Below are 17,579 nucleotides of genomic sequence, written 5' to 3' on the forward strand. Positions count from 1 at the left end.
CCCAAACACGCACTGGATATATCCACGAATTAACTCGTGTATACCCGTATAAGTATGTATGTAAACTTATATATGCGTATATACGTCGACTATACACGTGTATACTCAGGTATGCACATATGTACTCGAGATACAAGTGCAAACACGCATATGATGTTCGTTTATATGCGTACATACTCGCATATACACGTATATACCCGTGTAGACATGTATACACTCCTGTAGGTAATCACGTATACATGCTCATATACTCGTGTATACACACACGTATATACTTAAGTTGGCACGTGCATGCATGTATCTGATGTATACATGTATCTATTCATATATGAACATGTTTACTTATGTCTACGCGACCCGTTTTGTATAATCGTGTATACCCGCATATACTCGTACATATATTTGTAATAATAAAAATAACCGAAATATACAAAAATTAGTGTTATTTGTAACGGTTTTGCGGCTACTTTTAACTAGGACCACTTTACCCCATGCTATAACCACTTTCCCCCACCCCATGGGGTAAAGTGGTCATAAATACAAAGGGAAATGAAAGTGTTATAAAACTACTCAAATCGATTTTTTTTCCTGAAATTTAATGCACCGTGTTATTTAGTAATGCAATGTAAAATAACAACAAAAAAAGTTGAAGTATTGAAAGAATTTATTGTATTTACTATCCACCTAAGTTGAAAACCTACGATTTTATGACCACTTTACCCCACCAGACCCTATAGTTTAATATAACATAACGTATAAAGTTCCTCAATTAGTTAGCATTTTGAGTCCTAACTATAAGAAAAAAATCTCTTTTTCAAAATAAACAAATTAGGATGAACAAAAACTCTTTTCAATCTGCATGATAATTAATATGTTTTAGTCTTGGAGAGTTTTTTTTTTTTTTTTGGTTTATTCTACTTCCTAAACATATATATGTGAACAACATAAAATATTTTTAAAACTTGATTTGGTCTTTAAACTGATTAATTGAAATATCTATTGTATTTTATTTTTGTGAGCATAAAATACTGTTTAAAATCCTTTGTAATAATACTTTATACGTTTCCCCAAAAACTGCAATAGAGTAAAATTTTAACTTATCTGTTGCATTCCTTGAAAATATCTTTACACCGTTCTCTCTAATATTTTATTTTGAAATTCCGTGACATAAAAATATAGATGTTGTTAAAGTTTCGGATATCAGTAGAAAATACAAAACGAGTTGCATTGTGTAAACTACCACCATGTTATGAAAGGAAAGAACTACGAAGTAAGTTTTATTTCTTCCATTTTATTCCAAAATTCTGGGTTCCTGAAAAATAGCTTTCTGGAATTGTCAATAAAATATGATGCGCCATCTTGAAATATGAAATATTTTTACAGAAGTTTACTATTGATACAAGTTTATATTTCTTTTGTGATACTGAAGTCGTGTTTAACAGAAAAATTATTGAACAAAACAAGAAAAGTACTCGTATAACGGATAATTAAGGAATAATATTTTATATGGGTATAAAAAAATTTCATATACACTCAAACTTGTTTTCGTGCGGTTGATAGAGAACGCATAAAAAAATCTTTCGTTTTAAACATAACTTCGTCCGTTTTAAAAATAATTTCGTCAATTGAGTCCCAATCTGGTTGAAATTTTCATATACCGCACAAAAAAAGTTCGCACAAAAAACAGTCGCATAAAAAAGACACAAAAACAAGTTTGAGTGTATATGTATAACAAAGAAGTCGAAAACCTTACTGCAGATTCATTCTTACTTTTAAACAGTAATTTTTAAAAATTCTGTGACATGACAAAAGTCCAACCGAAGGCATTAAAGACGAGATAATGAATGAAATGTTGATAAAAATAGCACTGCCAAGAAGTTTAATATGCTGAATCCCTATTCCGAATGCGACACCATATTCTGTCAAATCAGTCTTGCTTGAAAAAGACATCCCTTCAATTCAGCAAAGAATACAAAGGGTCAGTTGGAGAAATGAGAACAAATATTCAATGTTTTAACTTTAGCTCCTTCCCTACCTTTTAGATTTAGAGAAAAAAATGTGCATAGCATCGAAAACAACTTCTGAAATAACTGGGTATGAAACGTTTGACTTTATTAAAACTTGCGAACGAATAAAATCTTCTTTACATTTACCTCAGCACGTTTCCATGTATGCCCAGAGACTACTGGGGAGAGGGGGTAAAGGAAAGAGGGAGTTCCTCTTCTATGAAATTAATAGAAGAAGACAACCAAAATACGAACAATCAGTTTAAAAACCTCAAAAATTTTCACCAACGATATCAATCACCAGTCCATAGACTGCATGCGAGCTGCTGAATCCTACACCTGTTATCTGAAACCAGTTATAAGTAAAACTCATACAAAACATTTTATTAAACAGTAAATGGATGTAAAATACACAGAAAAGTACAATTTATAACACAATTTAATCTTACAAAAATTGTAAAAATGACAAGTTTATGTATTTTAATTTACCCCAGAGCACAGCATGGAATATGGAAACTCCTAAATTAATCATTAACAAAATGCTTTTGGTATAATCTCCCATGCGATAAATAAAACTAGTTAAAACCTGTTACTTCGATTTTGTAGAATATTACCTATGTACTCCCGAATAGATCAATTTAAAGAAAAACACCACAAGTGCGGCAATACTGTTGTTTCCATTTCCACAACAGACCCGAAAACTTCTATCCTCTTTCTATGCATATAATAAAATAAGATGTTTGTTTGTGTGTGTTTGTGTGTGTGTGTGTGTGTGTGTGTGTGTGTGTGGCGAGCGCATCCCAGGAAAATGGTAAGGCCTAGACAGATGAAATTTGGTTTACAGGTGCAATTTTGCCGACGCTGGGCACCTCGAGCTTCGATTTTTGATACTTCAATTACAAACTAGTATATTGTGACCATCACGAAACTTTCTTCGTAGCATTACTTCTTGAGATAGAGCACTCACAATGAAAAAAAAGAACGGGCGATTGCACTACCCCCCTTTTTAGCTGTTGACACCAAAATAAAACCAGCTCTTATATCCACTAAGAGCTACTTGTCAAAAAATTTTTGTTTGATTCCGTTCGTTATTTCTTGTGATACAGCAGTCACAATTGACGACAAAAACGTTCTATAACTCAACCCCCGTTTGAGCTATTGACACCAAAATTGAATCAGCACCTGCTCCTGTTAGGGGCAACATGTGGACTAAATTTTGTTTGATTCCGCCTGTTACTTCCTGAGGAATAGCAAGCACGGGGAAACTCAAAAAACGTCCCATTGCTCCACCCCCCTTGGAGGAATTCGCGCCAAAAACCAATGGGCACAAGTTCACATAGGGGCACATATGTGTACCAAATTTCGTTCAATTTCATGCAGTAGTTTTTGCTGTAGAGCGGCCACAAAAAACTGGTCACACACAGACGTGACACACATACACACACACATACACACACACACACACACATACACACACACACATACACACACACAGACAGACATTTTCCAAAAATAGTCGAAATGGACTCAGCACACCTCAAAACGTTCGAATCCGTCAAAATTCGAAATTCGAAAATTTGCACGAATCCAATACTTTCTTCTATATATTAGATATAGAAGAAAGTAAAAAGGGTTATTTCATGTTCTATGGGACTTTTAGCAGTTTTTAGTTTTTTTACCCCTCACACCCCGAATCAATTGTGCCAAAAAAAAAATTCTTTGTACAAAAATTTTTATGAATTTTTGAAAAAACCTTTATTTATTTTTTTTCCTGGTTTTAATATTTTGCACAACATGTCCCGTGAAAAGTATAAAACCCTTTTAATTCTAAAATTTACCATTATAATAGTCAAAATGTTTCGCCCTCTTCAGAAAAAAATCAAAAATATGCCATTGTTTGTTTGTTTGTTTATTTATTTATTTTTAATTTTAAAATGCAGCACAAAGACTTAGCTTTGCTGAAGTTCTTGTCTCGTTCCTAACATGACGGAACGCCCACGAGATCTCACTGAAGTTCGCATTTAGGTAGGGGTTTATTCGTACTCCATGGAAGTACGTATAGCTTGCTTATTTTACTTCCTTTCGAGCGTTCATTCATATTTTTTACTTACTTTACTTTTGTTCCTCCTCCCCCCCCCCTCCCCCGCGCACGGACGCTTTGCTGTTCATTCGGTTTCGGTGGTTTTTCTTTTCTTTTGCAAACACACGGGGACCACAGAAACAGCTTTTTTTGTGTCAAAAAAAAAAAAAAAACTCGCTTTTTTTTATTAGGATTGGGGGTTAGAATAAAATAAATAGACGTAGATTAATGTGAAAAAAAAATAGAAAATTATAGAAAGAGTAGGACATAGACACTCTGATAGATGGCACCGCAAAATTTATTCAAGCAATGAACTACGCGTCTAGCCACTTGCGGCTAGTACGCACATAAGGGCGGAGCGCAGAAACTTTTTTTTCCTTTCTTTTAGGTTTTTAACATGCCTTAGTGTGGAAAGTTTGTGCAATGGTAATTAAACCTCGTGCAAAAAACTTATCAAAAATGAAAAATAACTTCCTCACAGTCTCCCAAATTTTTATTTTTAAGCAAAACTCACGAATTTCGTCATTACTCTTTCATTTTATTTATTTCTTTTTTTTAATATGCCCTAGTATAGAAAAGTTGTGCAATGCTAAATGAATCACGTTGAAAAAAATTGAGGAATCTCAAATAATATTTCATCGTTCCTCGCAAGCCCCCAGATTACCTGTTTTGTGCAAAACTCACGACTGTCTGCCAACGGGTACTATTATATAGAATAGCAAACATTTAGTTAAGAATCTATATGAATGAGGGGAAAAGTAAAAATTTGATGCGCGTGATTCGCTCATTTCAATGTGACTCCTGCTTAATTTAGAAATCCTGTTTTAATTCTCTAAATAATTTTATTTATGATGTTACAGCCATTTAAAAATGCTTCACTTGAATAAATAACTTACTAGGTTCTTTCTCAATCTCGGTGGGCTTAAAATTTAATTTCTGCGCATTTCATATTTAATTTCGGATTGTTCACAAAGGAATTGAAAGCTACTTTCATTTTTGTGCGGTTAATTTGTAGCATTAGATAAGAGAAACTTTTTTCAATCGGTCATTGAGCCTATCATTTGCTTTGTTCTAGCGAGGTAAATTTGTAGCATTAGGCATTTCCTCTAATTTAAATTGCTATAAAATGTCAGACAACATGGTCTTTTCTTTGGTGTTGCGAGGTAAATTTGTAGCATTAGTTCAAGAAAATTTCTTCTAATTGGTCGTTTGCTTTGTTCTTGCTTGTTTAATTTGTAATATGATTCTGAAAATTTCCTCCGCAAAGTCATTCAGCAATCAGCATGTCCTTTCTTTGGTACTGCGTATTTATTTCGTAACATTATTTTAAAAAAAAGCCTCTTCCAAAAGGTCATTCATTGATCATGTCATTTGCTTAGTTGTAGTGCGGTTAATTTGAAGCATTACTCTATGAAATTTGTTTCTAAAAAGTCATTCAGCAAGTCCTTTTCTTTGGTGTTGCTCAGAATTCGTAGCATTTGTTTTTAAAAAAAATCTAAAAGGTCATACAACACGTCAATCGCTTTTTTTAACACACTTCAAACTTTAAAATATCATGTGTCTAACGTTAACGGTTTATAGATACATTCACAATTTATTTTAATATCGCTATTTCAATCCGAAGTTCTCACCATTTTTCTAATGCTAAAATAAATATGTATAAGGGAACTGTATTGACTTCTCTCTTGTAAAGGTTGATTTTGGTAACAAAAATAGGTTTCCTAAACATATGTGTAAAATATATTTTATCTTCAGCTTTCAGCTCTTACACTGGACTGTCAGTCCAAAGTTTGTTTAGACTCCTAAAAAAAGTGGCAGCATATTTCGTTATATTTTTTGAAAAAATAAGTTTTTTTTTTTTTTTGCATTTATCAGTCGCATAAGGTAAATTGCATTTTATTTTCTAAATAAAAAGGGAATTTTATCGTTGAAAAGGATACACATGCCGTAATATTGTTTTATAACAGTAAAAATCATTATCACCTTTTTAGCAATATAAATTGAGGTTCCGAATACGTTACGATATATTTTAGAGTTTTATCAACTATTGTTTTCTCCTATTCTTAACAAAATGTGGCCTCCTTTATTCTATACAAAAAAGTTGTTCAAAACAATTTAAAAAAAACTTCTTAAAATATAACGGCTAGAAGCATCGTGTTTTAAGAGTATAAAATTATTCAGGTGGTCATCTAAGCATAACTTTGTTACTTCCTTTTTTCTTTTCAGAAATATTTATCCAAAAATGCGAAGGGTAGTTTTCGGGAAAATGTACCCTTCACTAAAAGGGTACATAAATCATTTGTCAAAAAACATGAGCTTAGAGAACACATTATTCAAAGTTTCGGATCAAAATACTCCCCAGATTTTATATTTTCCTGTCAGAAATATTTTATTTTCTAAAACTACTTTCAGGACGTACGACAGATTTTAACCTTTATTTATTGGTTGTCAGAGAAGCTTTTCGGACGATACTTTTTTCTCGACTGAAGACTGTTGTACTAAATTTTTCTGAACTGAGTAAAAAGGTACAAATAAGGAAACAATGGCATAACTTTATTTGCGTATTCCATTGACGTCTCTCCATCTCCGGTTTACTACATTTTTTATTTTAAAAAAAAAACTACAATATAGCAGATTTTTAAGCTGATAACTTAACAGACTGAATGTTCGAAGTTTATAAACCTGGTTCCCTTAACCTAACACGTTTCTCAACTAAACAACTGCTTTTGAAATTTGGCAGAAGTTTAACCACACAGAATAAACTTTTTCCCAAAACAGGTAATAATGTAAAGCGTTAGATAAACGCATTCTAAAAGGTAGATAGATTCAAATAAAGTATTATTTGTAGAAATGTGTTAGAGTAAGTTCATGAGACATGTCGGATAATACAATTATAACATAAAACACATGTCCATATTTCAATGTTTTAGGTTCGGTGAGTTTTTGTGGTGTAAAACAACTGAAAGCATCTGAAATCGCTTACGAGTTTGAGTGTATTTTTTTTTTATATAATAATGGGAAACTTTTATGTTAGTGCATCATATTTGCGCACTCATATTTGAAGCAGTGAGAAGCAAAGGGATGTAAGTGGACGTTTTCAAGTTTTGAGTAATACGCACATAAAGATAACGTCCTAGGTAGCCTTTCATTGATTTTTTTTCTCTAAATCATGCTGTAGAGCAGCACCTACCAGGGCTACTAGTACTATCTCTTGTTCCAAGACAGACAGGAGGTTCCCCCACTATTTGTACAGGTTATCTCCAAACTTTTAATTTTACCACTTACATCCCTTTGCTTCCCACGGCCGCATTTGTCTTATCTTTTTTAACGCAATTAAGGGGATCAGGGACACAATTAAACAAAAATTATTAAACAGTTTAAGAGTTTTGAAATTTTTTGAACTGATTCACCATCTGTTTCATAAGCAAAATCATATCTCCCATATTTAAAAAAGTATATCTTAATTTATGAATAATTTGTTAAAAAAAGTAGTTGCTTCAAATCGCTAAAACTCAATATCTTGATCATTTTTTTTTTTTCAAATTGTATGCACAAATATCTAAGCTTCATTTTTTATTCGTCGATTTAAAAAGTATTAATTCAATAAAAAATTGAAAATATTTGAAGAAAAATTTCGAAAAATTCAAAGATATATTTTTTTTTTTAAATCATATTTTGCAGTAAACTTTTGTTTTTCAAATTTGCCAACTAAAAATTGAAGTGAACTGTTTGAAAAAGATATGCTTCGAATTTCATTACTTTATCTTTATCAGTTCTTGACTTATAAGAGTTTGAATGCAACAAATCGGGAAAAATTGCATTACGGAGATCAACGCGTTTTAAGTTTTAAAGTTAAATATAATATTAGCTAAATGATAAATAATGATATCTTTCTGATATAGAAAAATAATGATATCTTTCATTCTAATTGAGATAGAAACAAAATTCAAACATTCTTTTAAGCAGAAAAACGGATTTTTTTTAATGATTAAAAAAAATGCAAAATTTGACAATTTTTTGTCCGGACCCCCTTAAACTAGACCTCACGCTGTGAAACAGGACCTTATGCAATAAAATCACACATTTTTATAATGTGAAAAAGATTTTGACTTCCAAGACCAATAGTCATCAAGAGGAAACAAAATCAGAAAAAAAAGTACCCAGTAAGATATTACCTAAATTTTCACTTGCATTGTTAGATTTAAGAGAAGAAAAAAATCTCTACTCAGATAACTTTTACAAACTAGTGGAAAGTAACTATTATACTCTTAAAATAATTCAATTTTATGTAAATATAGGTTTTTTAGGTTAGCTACTCTTTTTCTCCCAAACATGGAATGGAATATTAAGAAATTCAAAGTGTATAAAATCAATGATGAAAACAAAGATACAATTTTCCTCGAAAAGCACTGTTATTTTCAATGTCAAATTATTTTGCTAATGTGGTCGACATTAAAGAGCTTTTTCAAAACAAAATTACTGCCGTTTTGAAGAAGACGCATTGATGCATAAATGTGACGAGCGTTATTTGCTCAAGAAAAGAATAGAAAAATATATTTATAAAGGGTAGATAAACGTGAAATCTTTTTGCCGAGAATTTTAGCATTTCAGTTATAAAAGATGCACAAGTAGAAAGAGTAATATTTCAGAAAGAATAGTTAATTTTTACAAATTTGCAGTTTTGGATTCAAGATTTTCATATTAAAAACTTTGTTTTGCGCCGCTTTTCCATTCAACTTAACACATTTTTAATGTAATTTCAACTAATTAAACACCAAACTATTATATTTTTCCGAGAAAAACTGCGCTAAAATACAAAAGTGTAAATATTTTAACAATTGGCTTATTGTTTATAAAACTGCTAAATTTTCTGCTGTGACGTCTGCTTCTGCTTTTCGAGGAATTTTAATTTTTTTTTCCGCTTATTTAATATCATTTTTTTCCAACTTTTCCCGCATAGAAATACGAATTGTACTTAAATAAATAAAAATAATGTAAACAAGTTGATTTGGAAAATGTTGCGGAAGGAGCAAACGAAGATGGGAAGCAAAATGTAAATTTAAAGACAGTTTGTGAAACATAAATGAAAAAGTTAAGAATAGCTGTTAAACAATCAATTATTGCTTCCTTAATACTGATAATTACATGATTTTCTTGACTAAGTTAAGAATCCAGATTTTGTGTATTAAACTACATAAGTTAAATTTTGAATTATTTCAAAAGTCGTCTTAACAACTTACCGGGTAGTTTTTCAAAGTGTAAGTTAGTTACCTTACGGTTTCACATAATTGCATTTTTGTGGAGGGCAAGTTACAAATAGATGAAAAATAAGAAATGGTGTTATTTTTCTCCACTCATAAATTTGTCTCAGAATTTCGGAGTACGGTGGATTTTTTCACTCAAAATATTAGAATCTAGGGAATTAAGAAACCATAGTACATATTCATCAGACTATTGACTAATGTAGATCATGTGTAGAAAATAAATTGATTTTTTTTTTATGTTACTGTCTAAAAATGTGGCACTGTATTTAGTGTTTGTTACTTCACGACACATTTTTTACTTAAAAGCCCTTACCGTATTATTAAAAGAAATACTTAAAAGCTTTTTTGGCTAAAAACAAGAATTTATTACCCCGTTTTAAGACACATAGTGAATTCTTCTCGTTATGTCATTTCATATTCAGAAACTGCAAGTTATTATTTAGTTAAAAATTTGATTTTTTATGTAAGAGCGCAACAACCATAAACTTTTTTTCGTGTAACCTACTTTTGCTTAAGATTATTATTGAAATAAGTCAGTGAAATGTTCAGATAAAATAGCCTCGGAATGAATGTGGGGATCATGTGGATATGAGAAATTCAAGATATCGAAAATCTGAAAAACAAAAGTTTTGCTAATACGCTCCCGTAGAATTCAAACATAATATTTTAAATTTGATTGTTTAAAAACAAATGTTTTAAGAACGTTCGAAGCATCGATCATTAGCCCAAACACCTATTTCAAAAAAAAAAAAAATGGGGGGAGAAAGAACTTTGTTCAATTTGCACAGTGAGATAGCAAAACAAGTAAGCAAATTCGATCGTGCAAAATAATTTGCAATACATTTTCAAACAAAATATAGGTAATCATCCTTTTTTTTTTTTTTTGTCCATTTAGATTTATTTCCTTTCTTGAAAAAACGAAAACCGCAAAAAAAAATTTGAACTTCATTTCAGAGGTACTTAACTTCCTTAGGTCAATGCTACTCGTGATTGAATTGAAAACTACGAATCCAAAGAATCACCAATCAACAGTAGAACGTTCAAAACTGCGCGACGGAATAAACATCCACTAAAACTGAAAATAAGCAGTGAGTCCCCCCCCCCACCTCCCTCCCCTATCTCGAGCAAGGAAGAACTACAAGAAAATAGCTATGATTGCCTTTTAATGAGTTGTTTTGTTACTTGCGTATCGTTGCGCGAATTCAATAGATGTTTTGTCTAGCTCTACACTAATTTATTTTTTAAACAAAATTCTTCTAGTTTATTTCTTGAAAGTAAGCTATTGAATGAAGTTCCCAAAATGTAATGTTTCGTTAGCATAAAATAATGTAGAATGAGAAAAGGACACGTTTTTAGGGTGAATGTCCATCATTGCGATGAAACTATGGAAAAGATGGCGACTAAAAACTCTGTTTGGTAAAAAAAAATACCTAATGAAAGAAAAGTTCTGTTATCTTTCTACTAGGTAGGGGGATGTGGGGCAAAGTGATGTGGTAAAAAATTTTCAGTTTTAACTATGTTCTAAAGTATGTAGTTTATTTCAGACAAAAATAAACATCTCTTAAAATCAAAGAATAAAATAATGCAAATTATTTCAAAATTTGGTACCCTTATTATAATATTTTGTGACTTATTAAAACTAATATTTGTTAGTTTAAAACGATGGAATAATAGTTTATTGGGTCTTTCTATCGTGTTGGGGAATGTAAGGCAGAGTGAAATGATAAAATATTTTCAGTTTTCTGCGCCACCTATCTAGAAATATTTCAACTGTGATCTTCTGTATATAGCTGTTTCCAGTCAAAAAATAAAATATCTCTGAAGATCAAAGAAGAAAATAATTCAAATCATTTTCAAAATTTGCTACCCAAATTGTAATATTTGTAATTTGTCATAAATGATTCTGTTATTTTTAAATGATAAAGTTTTTGGAATGAGCATTAAAAATATTAATTGAGTTCTCCTAAAGTCCGGTGCAGTGTACTTATGAAGCTAACATTAGGCATGATTTGGTTTTTAATATTTAATACAATTTTTCAAGTTCACGCAGGGCAAACTGAATGGTGCAAAGTGAAATAATTCAATTCGTTTGCTTATTCATTTATCCATAAAATCGCGTACATATTCATTGATTAACTAATTCATTCAAGTTCCTTCTTTCATTAATTCACTTACTTGTTCATTCATTCACTTGTTTACTTATTCTTACACTATTTTAATCTCTCCTTTATTTTCCCTACTTATTAATTTGTTCGGTCATTGTTGCATTAACAATTCATTTATTCATTAATTTGTTTATCCATTTATTATTCTTTCACTATTTTAATCTCTCCTTTATTTTCCCTACTTATTAATTTGTTCGTTCATTGTTGCATTAACAATTCATTTATTCATTAATTTGTTTATCCATTTATTTTATGGGAAATAAGTTTAAATATTCAAATAGAAAATATTTCACCTGAAAAATATTTGATTTTTCATCTTGCTCTCGTATTTTTAAAGTAGGATTTAGGCCCTTTTTTCTTTTGGGTACAAATTTACTGATGAAAATGAAAAATAATATTTCAATGTTACAATAATTATATTCAACACAATGTTCTTCATTTAAGCAGTGTTGTTTTCAGAGCATATTTAAAATTTATTCAGTTTGAAAAGGGATAGATATCTTAACGATTTCTCTTTGCCCATCATTTCCCTACAACTCTTTCTGAGACTAAATTGCTTATTCGTCTGGATTAAGTTTTAAACTTTTACATCCTTTCTTTAAAATGAATTACAATACTCCTCTGCTTTGCTAAATCTGATGGACTTCTGTGTATTTCTGTGAAAAACCACCATGCTTTCTTTTTTTTTCTAGTATATTTCTCAGGTCAATGATTTTCACGAAAACCAGCAGAGTTGCTGAAGATGTACCCACTAATTAAATCCTTCTCAGTGGTTAAATTTCAAACTCGTTTTAAATTCCTACGAGTTAATAGTGATTATATTTCAGTGCAAAACTGTAAGAAAAAAAAGTAATACTTTTCTTTACTAGATTATGCAATAAAAAAATATGAAACATTTTGTCCCTTAGTACATTTTTTTTCTACGTGAACGGTTGGAGTACGCTTCCTCTAAAAGCTTCAGAAGGTTTTCCCATAAGGTTTGTTTAAGCAAAATTTGAAAAAAAAATCAAGCCCAAAAAATAATTTATTAAATAATAAGTTTTGTATCTGAGATACTTGCTATTTGTTATCTTTTTTTATTTTACATTTTCACAAAATTTTAAGTTTCAAAATATCAAATTGAAAAAAAAAAGACCTTGACAGCAAATGAAATTTCTGTAAATCATCACACATTATAGGGGAGGGTGGCCCGAAGCGGGTAGGTTTTCGAAGAACTCTCGAAAATTGTAGATTTTGGATTTTTATGGCAATAATTTCGGTTTTATTTCCTAGCAGGGTTCTTGAACTTCAAAATAAAAAGTGATTTTTGTATAACTTCAAACCCAATATTTATTTATTATTAAGCTTTACAAACACTTGAAAAACCCACTTTGCCCTACCAGGGAGCCCAAAACGGGTAAGCTTAGCCAATTGTGATTTGGTACACTTGCCAATCAAATATGAAGTTATAAATGATTAAAATAATTGACTAGCTACCTGCCATTATAAAATATATATGTACATAAAAAAAGTTGTACTTATCATATTTGAAGTCAGCACGTTTGTTTATAAAAAATAAAGAAATAACTGATTAAATTAATTGCCATCCTAAAAAATAACTTTTTGAAGTTATGCTTATTCTATGGTAATAGAAAATCTAAGTCAGCACACGAGTCAAGAAATTATAAATAAATATATGATTAAATCCCATACTCGCTTTTCTCGAAGGCCCGTTTCTTATTTCAATAATTACAACCTTAAATTTAAAAAAGAAACAAGCGAAATGACTATCGTAGTTGTAGGTGAATGGTGTCAGAATAACGTAATATAATTAGCATTTAAAAAAATAAGCTGGTCTTCGACTAATCACAAGTTACAAAGCTTCACATTTTAGAAGAGGTAGGCCTGTGCAGGCTATTGCCTAAGAGATAGGCCTGTGCGAATTATTAATCCTCAATATAGAGGGGGGATACATTTAAGTCATTTTTGGCGTTTTCGCCCCATTCTGGGGCGGTAACTTATTGCTTAATGCTATTATTTGCTGTTGTAAATGCGATAAATGAGTTATGTATGTAAACACTACGCCAGTTTTCAATAAAATAAATCATTTTGACAGCAAACGGTCATTTTTTGCTCAGATTAACTACGTGTTTACTTTTTTTCATATTAAGCAAGCGGTTTGGTGCATGCTTTTTTATTTTTTTCATAAACTTCCACTTACTGTACCTTTGCGTTGTGTACTTTAACTATGAAATTGTTCAGAATGCAATTGTAAATACAATGATGCTAGATTATAAATCGCCAAACACCAAAATGTTGCAAAAACTTTTTTTTCCTCATTCTTACCTGTAATTCATTTAAGAAATTCCATTTTTAATGCTTTTCTAAACGATGGGTAATACTTTAGTAATCTACCGTAACCTCAATGTTCATCTTCTGCAGACTACGTCTTCTCAGCTAAAACATCAACTCACTAACCCTTTCACACATTACTTTTGAAGTGGCGAAATATTAGCTAAAACACGCCGATTGTGACAAGTCATGCAAAAATTAAATTTATCTTGCATTTTTTTCACTCTTTTAATATAATTATTTCCAATATACTTTGTAAAATCTGATATAAAAAATATATTTTCCTATTTCAAAAGCCGTACTTACGTAATTATACAAGCATTTTATTTTCTTGCAAGAATGAAACATCAAATTTCCACGAATTCGCTTTCTTAAGACATAAATTTTTCCTAACTCTAATATGCTGGAAGAAAATCAAATAAACAAATAAATAAAATGCGTATGCACTGGAAAGTTTCTCTTGAATTCAAAGTTATGGGACACCATGTGGAAGTCTCGTAACTTTAATGTTATCTGCCAAAGGAAACATCATCGTTTTTTTTTTCTTCCACAATTTGTATTTTCTTCTTTCAAGAATTTACATTGAACTAATTTTTTTGGAACTTGGCTACATTCCTGTCAAGATTTTAAGATAAAAGTCAGGGATGCTCACCAGGGGGGGGGGGTCATGTGCTATTGGAATTTTTAGGAGGGATATTTTGAGGGGATTTTTCACTTTTTTGGATGGTTCTTACTTTTGGGGGGTCTTTGCGATATTTGGAGGGAGTGCGCCCTTGGTCTTAAGAGGGATTGACACCCTTGTTAGAATTGCATTTTAATCAGCAAAATGTACAGTAGAACCTCTTTTATCCGAACTAAATGGGACAAAAGTTCATCTGGATGGTCGAAAATCTGGGTAATCCGTGTAGTGTGGGTAATTAGCGAGACAAATCCTTAAATAAGTAGATTTACCGTTAATTGCAACAAAAAAAAAATGAATTTGATTTTTGACATCTTGAACTTAAATTAAGTTTCGCAATCATGAGGGTGTGTTTTGAGGCACCTGTGTGTAGGCGCATGTCTGTATATGTAGGTGTGTCTGTGTGCAGGCATGCGTATTTCAGGAATGTTTGACATGTTAAGCTTAACTCAATGAAAGATAATGGATGATGAATTTCTCGCAAATATGGCATAGTAATTTGCTGGTCCACGTTATGGAACATCTTTCGCACGTTCTTACTGTGTCTTACTTCTAAACGTGCCCTGACGCTTTTTTTTTTTTTTTTTTTTTTGCACCGAACTATCTCAATTTTTTTTTAGTATTTTCAGGCTATTTAGTTTTGAAAATCACCATTTAATTTTTAATCTAGTTACGTATTCGTATCTTATAGATTACAATCATGTAGTGCTGTCCTGATACCCGTTCAGCTTTTGTTTTATACTCTATTCAGTCTGTAATAAATTTGCTTTATTTTAACGATGGTAAGACATTATGTTCAAAATACTAACAGAACCACGTTATGTGTCAAAATAAATATGCGTAAACGTGCCCCGATGTCCGGGGCAAGTTGACGCAACCGACTTGGACTCAAAAATAATTTTTTTTAACGGATAAACACACAAAGTGAGCAACAACTGAATATACCAATTTTGACTCCATTAACTGCTTCATAAAACCGCAATGTCTAAAATTTTCTAAGTTAAAACGTAAAATTTTGAAAATTCATTGAAAAAAATCTGCGTAAACGTGCCCCGGTCTACCCTACCTTTTAATGAAAAATCATATTTAACTGTAAAATTCCACGGTAGGAAAAAGCAAGAACTCAAGTTGAAGGATTCATTTACAAGCAGTGGGATTCTTCAGACCAGTGATGCCCAACTTCTTTCTACCCGAGTGCCGCACCTCAGACTTAAATGATTCTCGCTTGCTAGAAAACACATAAAATTTAAAATATATAAACATTTTCCAATTCAGGGGCGGATACAGACTAACGTTTTAAGGGTGGGTCATGTGGAAGAATGACTGCTCCACACCCCTCCCAACCCCACCTTGAGTGAACCTATGGTTTTGAGTAGGAAGCATTTCTGAAACTGCTTAGGTGTTAATAAAAATCATCAACTCGGCCAGTAATAAGGCCCCAAATTGAGCACAAACGTTACAAATTAATTTTTTTTAGCAATTAAAAGAAATGTTTCAAATTATTACTTCAAAAAATAATTAATGAATTGAAAAGATTACTGAAATCGTTTGCATTTCATTTATAAAGTGTTTGAACACAACGTGGACGAATATTATTCTCAACAGTTTAGGGCGGGTCATGACCCCCATAAACGTCTCCTTGTATCCGCCACTGTTCTAAATAACAATTAAAAATATGGAAAATGAAAGAAAATTAAAAATAAATAACTGTTGTTATCATTGCCATGATTCTTTTATTTAAATGCTTCTGTGTTTCAAAAACAAATTTCTGAATATTTGACTCCTAATTTACAGCAATATCATTAATCGGGCTTTTCGATTTGTAACGTTAAGCGAAACAAAGGGCCACAGTGATTGACTTCGCGGGCGGTAGGTTGGGCATCACTGCTTTAGATGATGGTACACTTTAGATGATGGTAAAATGTACTGACATCCACGTTGCAACTACGTTTTACAGTAAAAATCGTATTTTACTGTAAAATTGAACATTTAAAAAAAATAAAATGTAAACGCTTTTTGAATTCACTAGGAGCAGGATTAAAACCTGTTTTCTTGTCAGCCCTAGAACGTTACGCAAGGGATGAGAAAAAACCGGGAAAGGCAAATAAATGCTTTTCCTTAAATAATTTTGCTAAAATTTACTGTAAAATTTTCTGTGTACTATAAACACTCCATTTTGCAGTAATATTAAGCAAAAAATGTTCATGAGTTTTGAACAGCGCAAAGGTCCTGATTTTGGGATGAGCCTGAAGAAGCTAATAGAATTGGTTTTGAAGAGTATCTTATTTTTATTTAATGATAAAATTTGCTTATTTTTGTGAAACATTTATTTTTTTTTTACACAATGTGTAGCCACAGACGAGCAATCTTCAACTTACGAGCGTGATGATCAGGTACCTTGAAAACAGCTGAAATGTTAAGATAAATAAATACCTTCGCTGAAAAGGGAAGTAATAAATAACAATGTCAAAAAGCTCAAATTGCAGATTACTGCAGGCACATGTTTCGGCGTTTAAGTGCCATCTTTTCATACATAAGCTCTTTTTTTTGCATTAAAAAAGGCGTTCCTTGCAAAGCCGAAACACGTGTCTGCAGTAATCTGCAATTTGCTTTTTAACGTTGTTATATCTTACTTTAGCTTAAATTTTCTCCAGAATGTTGCAAAGTAGTCACATACTTCAAATATTATTGTTTTTATTGTTCAAACTCCTAAATATTATTATATATAACTGTAAACTATAAATAAATTACATTTGTATAGTATTAATGCCACATATTAAAGTATACACTAAACTTACAACATCTCAAAATAAAAATATATAAAATTCCAAATTTCCTTCTTCTTATTTTTTTTACTGCATTTAAATTTATGATGAAAATCTGAACATACTTTTAGCTCTTCTAATTCATAGATTTAAAAATGTTTCTAACATTAGAACGTAAATATGTAATAAATAACTAACGCTGATTAATACTCTCAAGTATGCGTATTTTAATCCGTCTGCATGTATAACTGAATATTATTGTTTACAAACGCTCTACCAAATGTATTGT

This window comes from Uloborus diversus, chromosome 6 (assembly GCF_026930045.1).
Source record: "Uloborus diversus isolate 005 chromosome 6, Udiv.v.3.1, whole genome shotgun sequence".
NCBI classification, from domain to species: Eukaryota; Metazoa; Arthropoda; class Arachnida; order Araneae; family Uloboridae; genus Uloborus; species Uloborus diversus.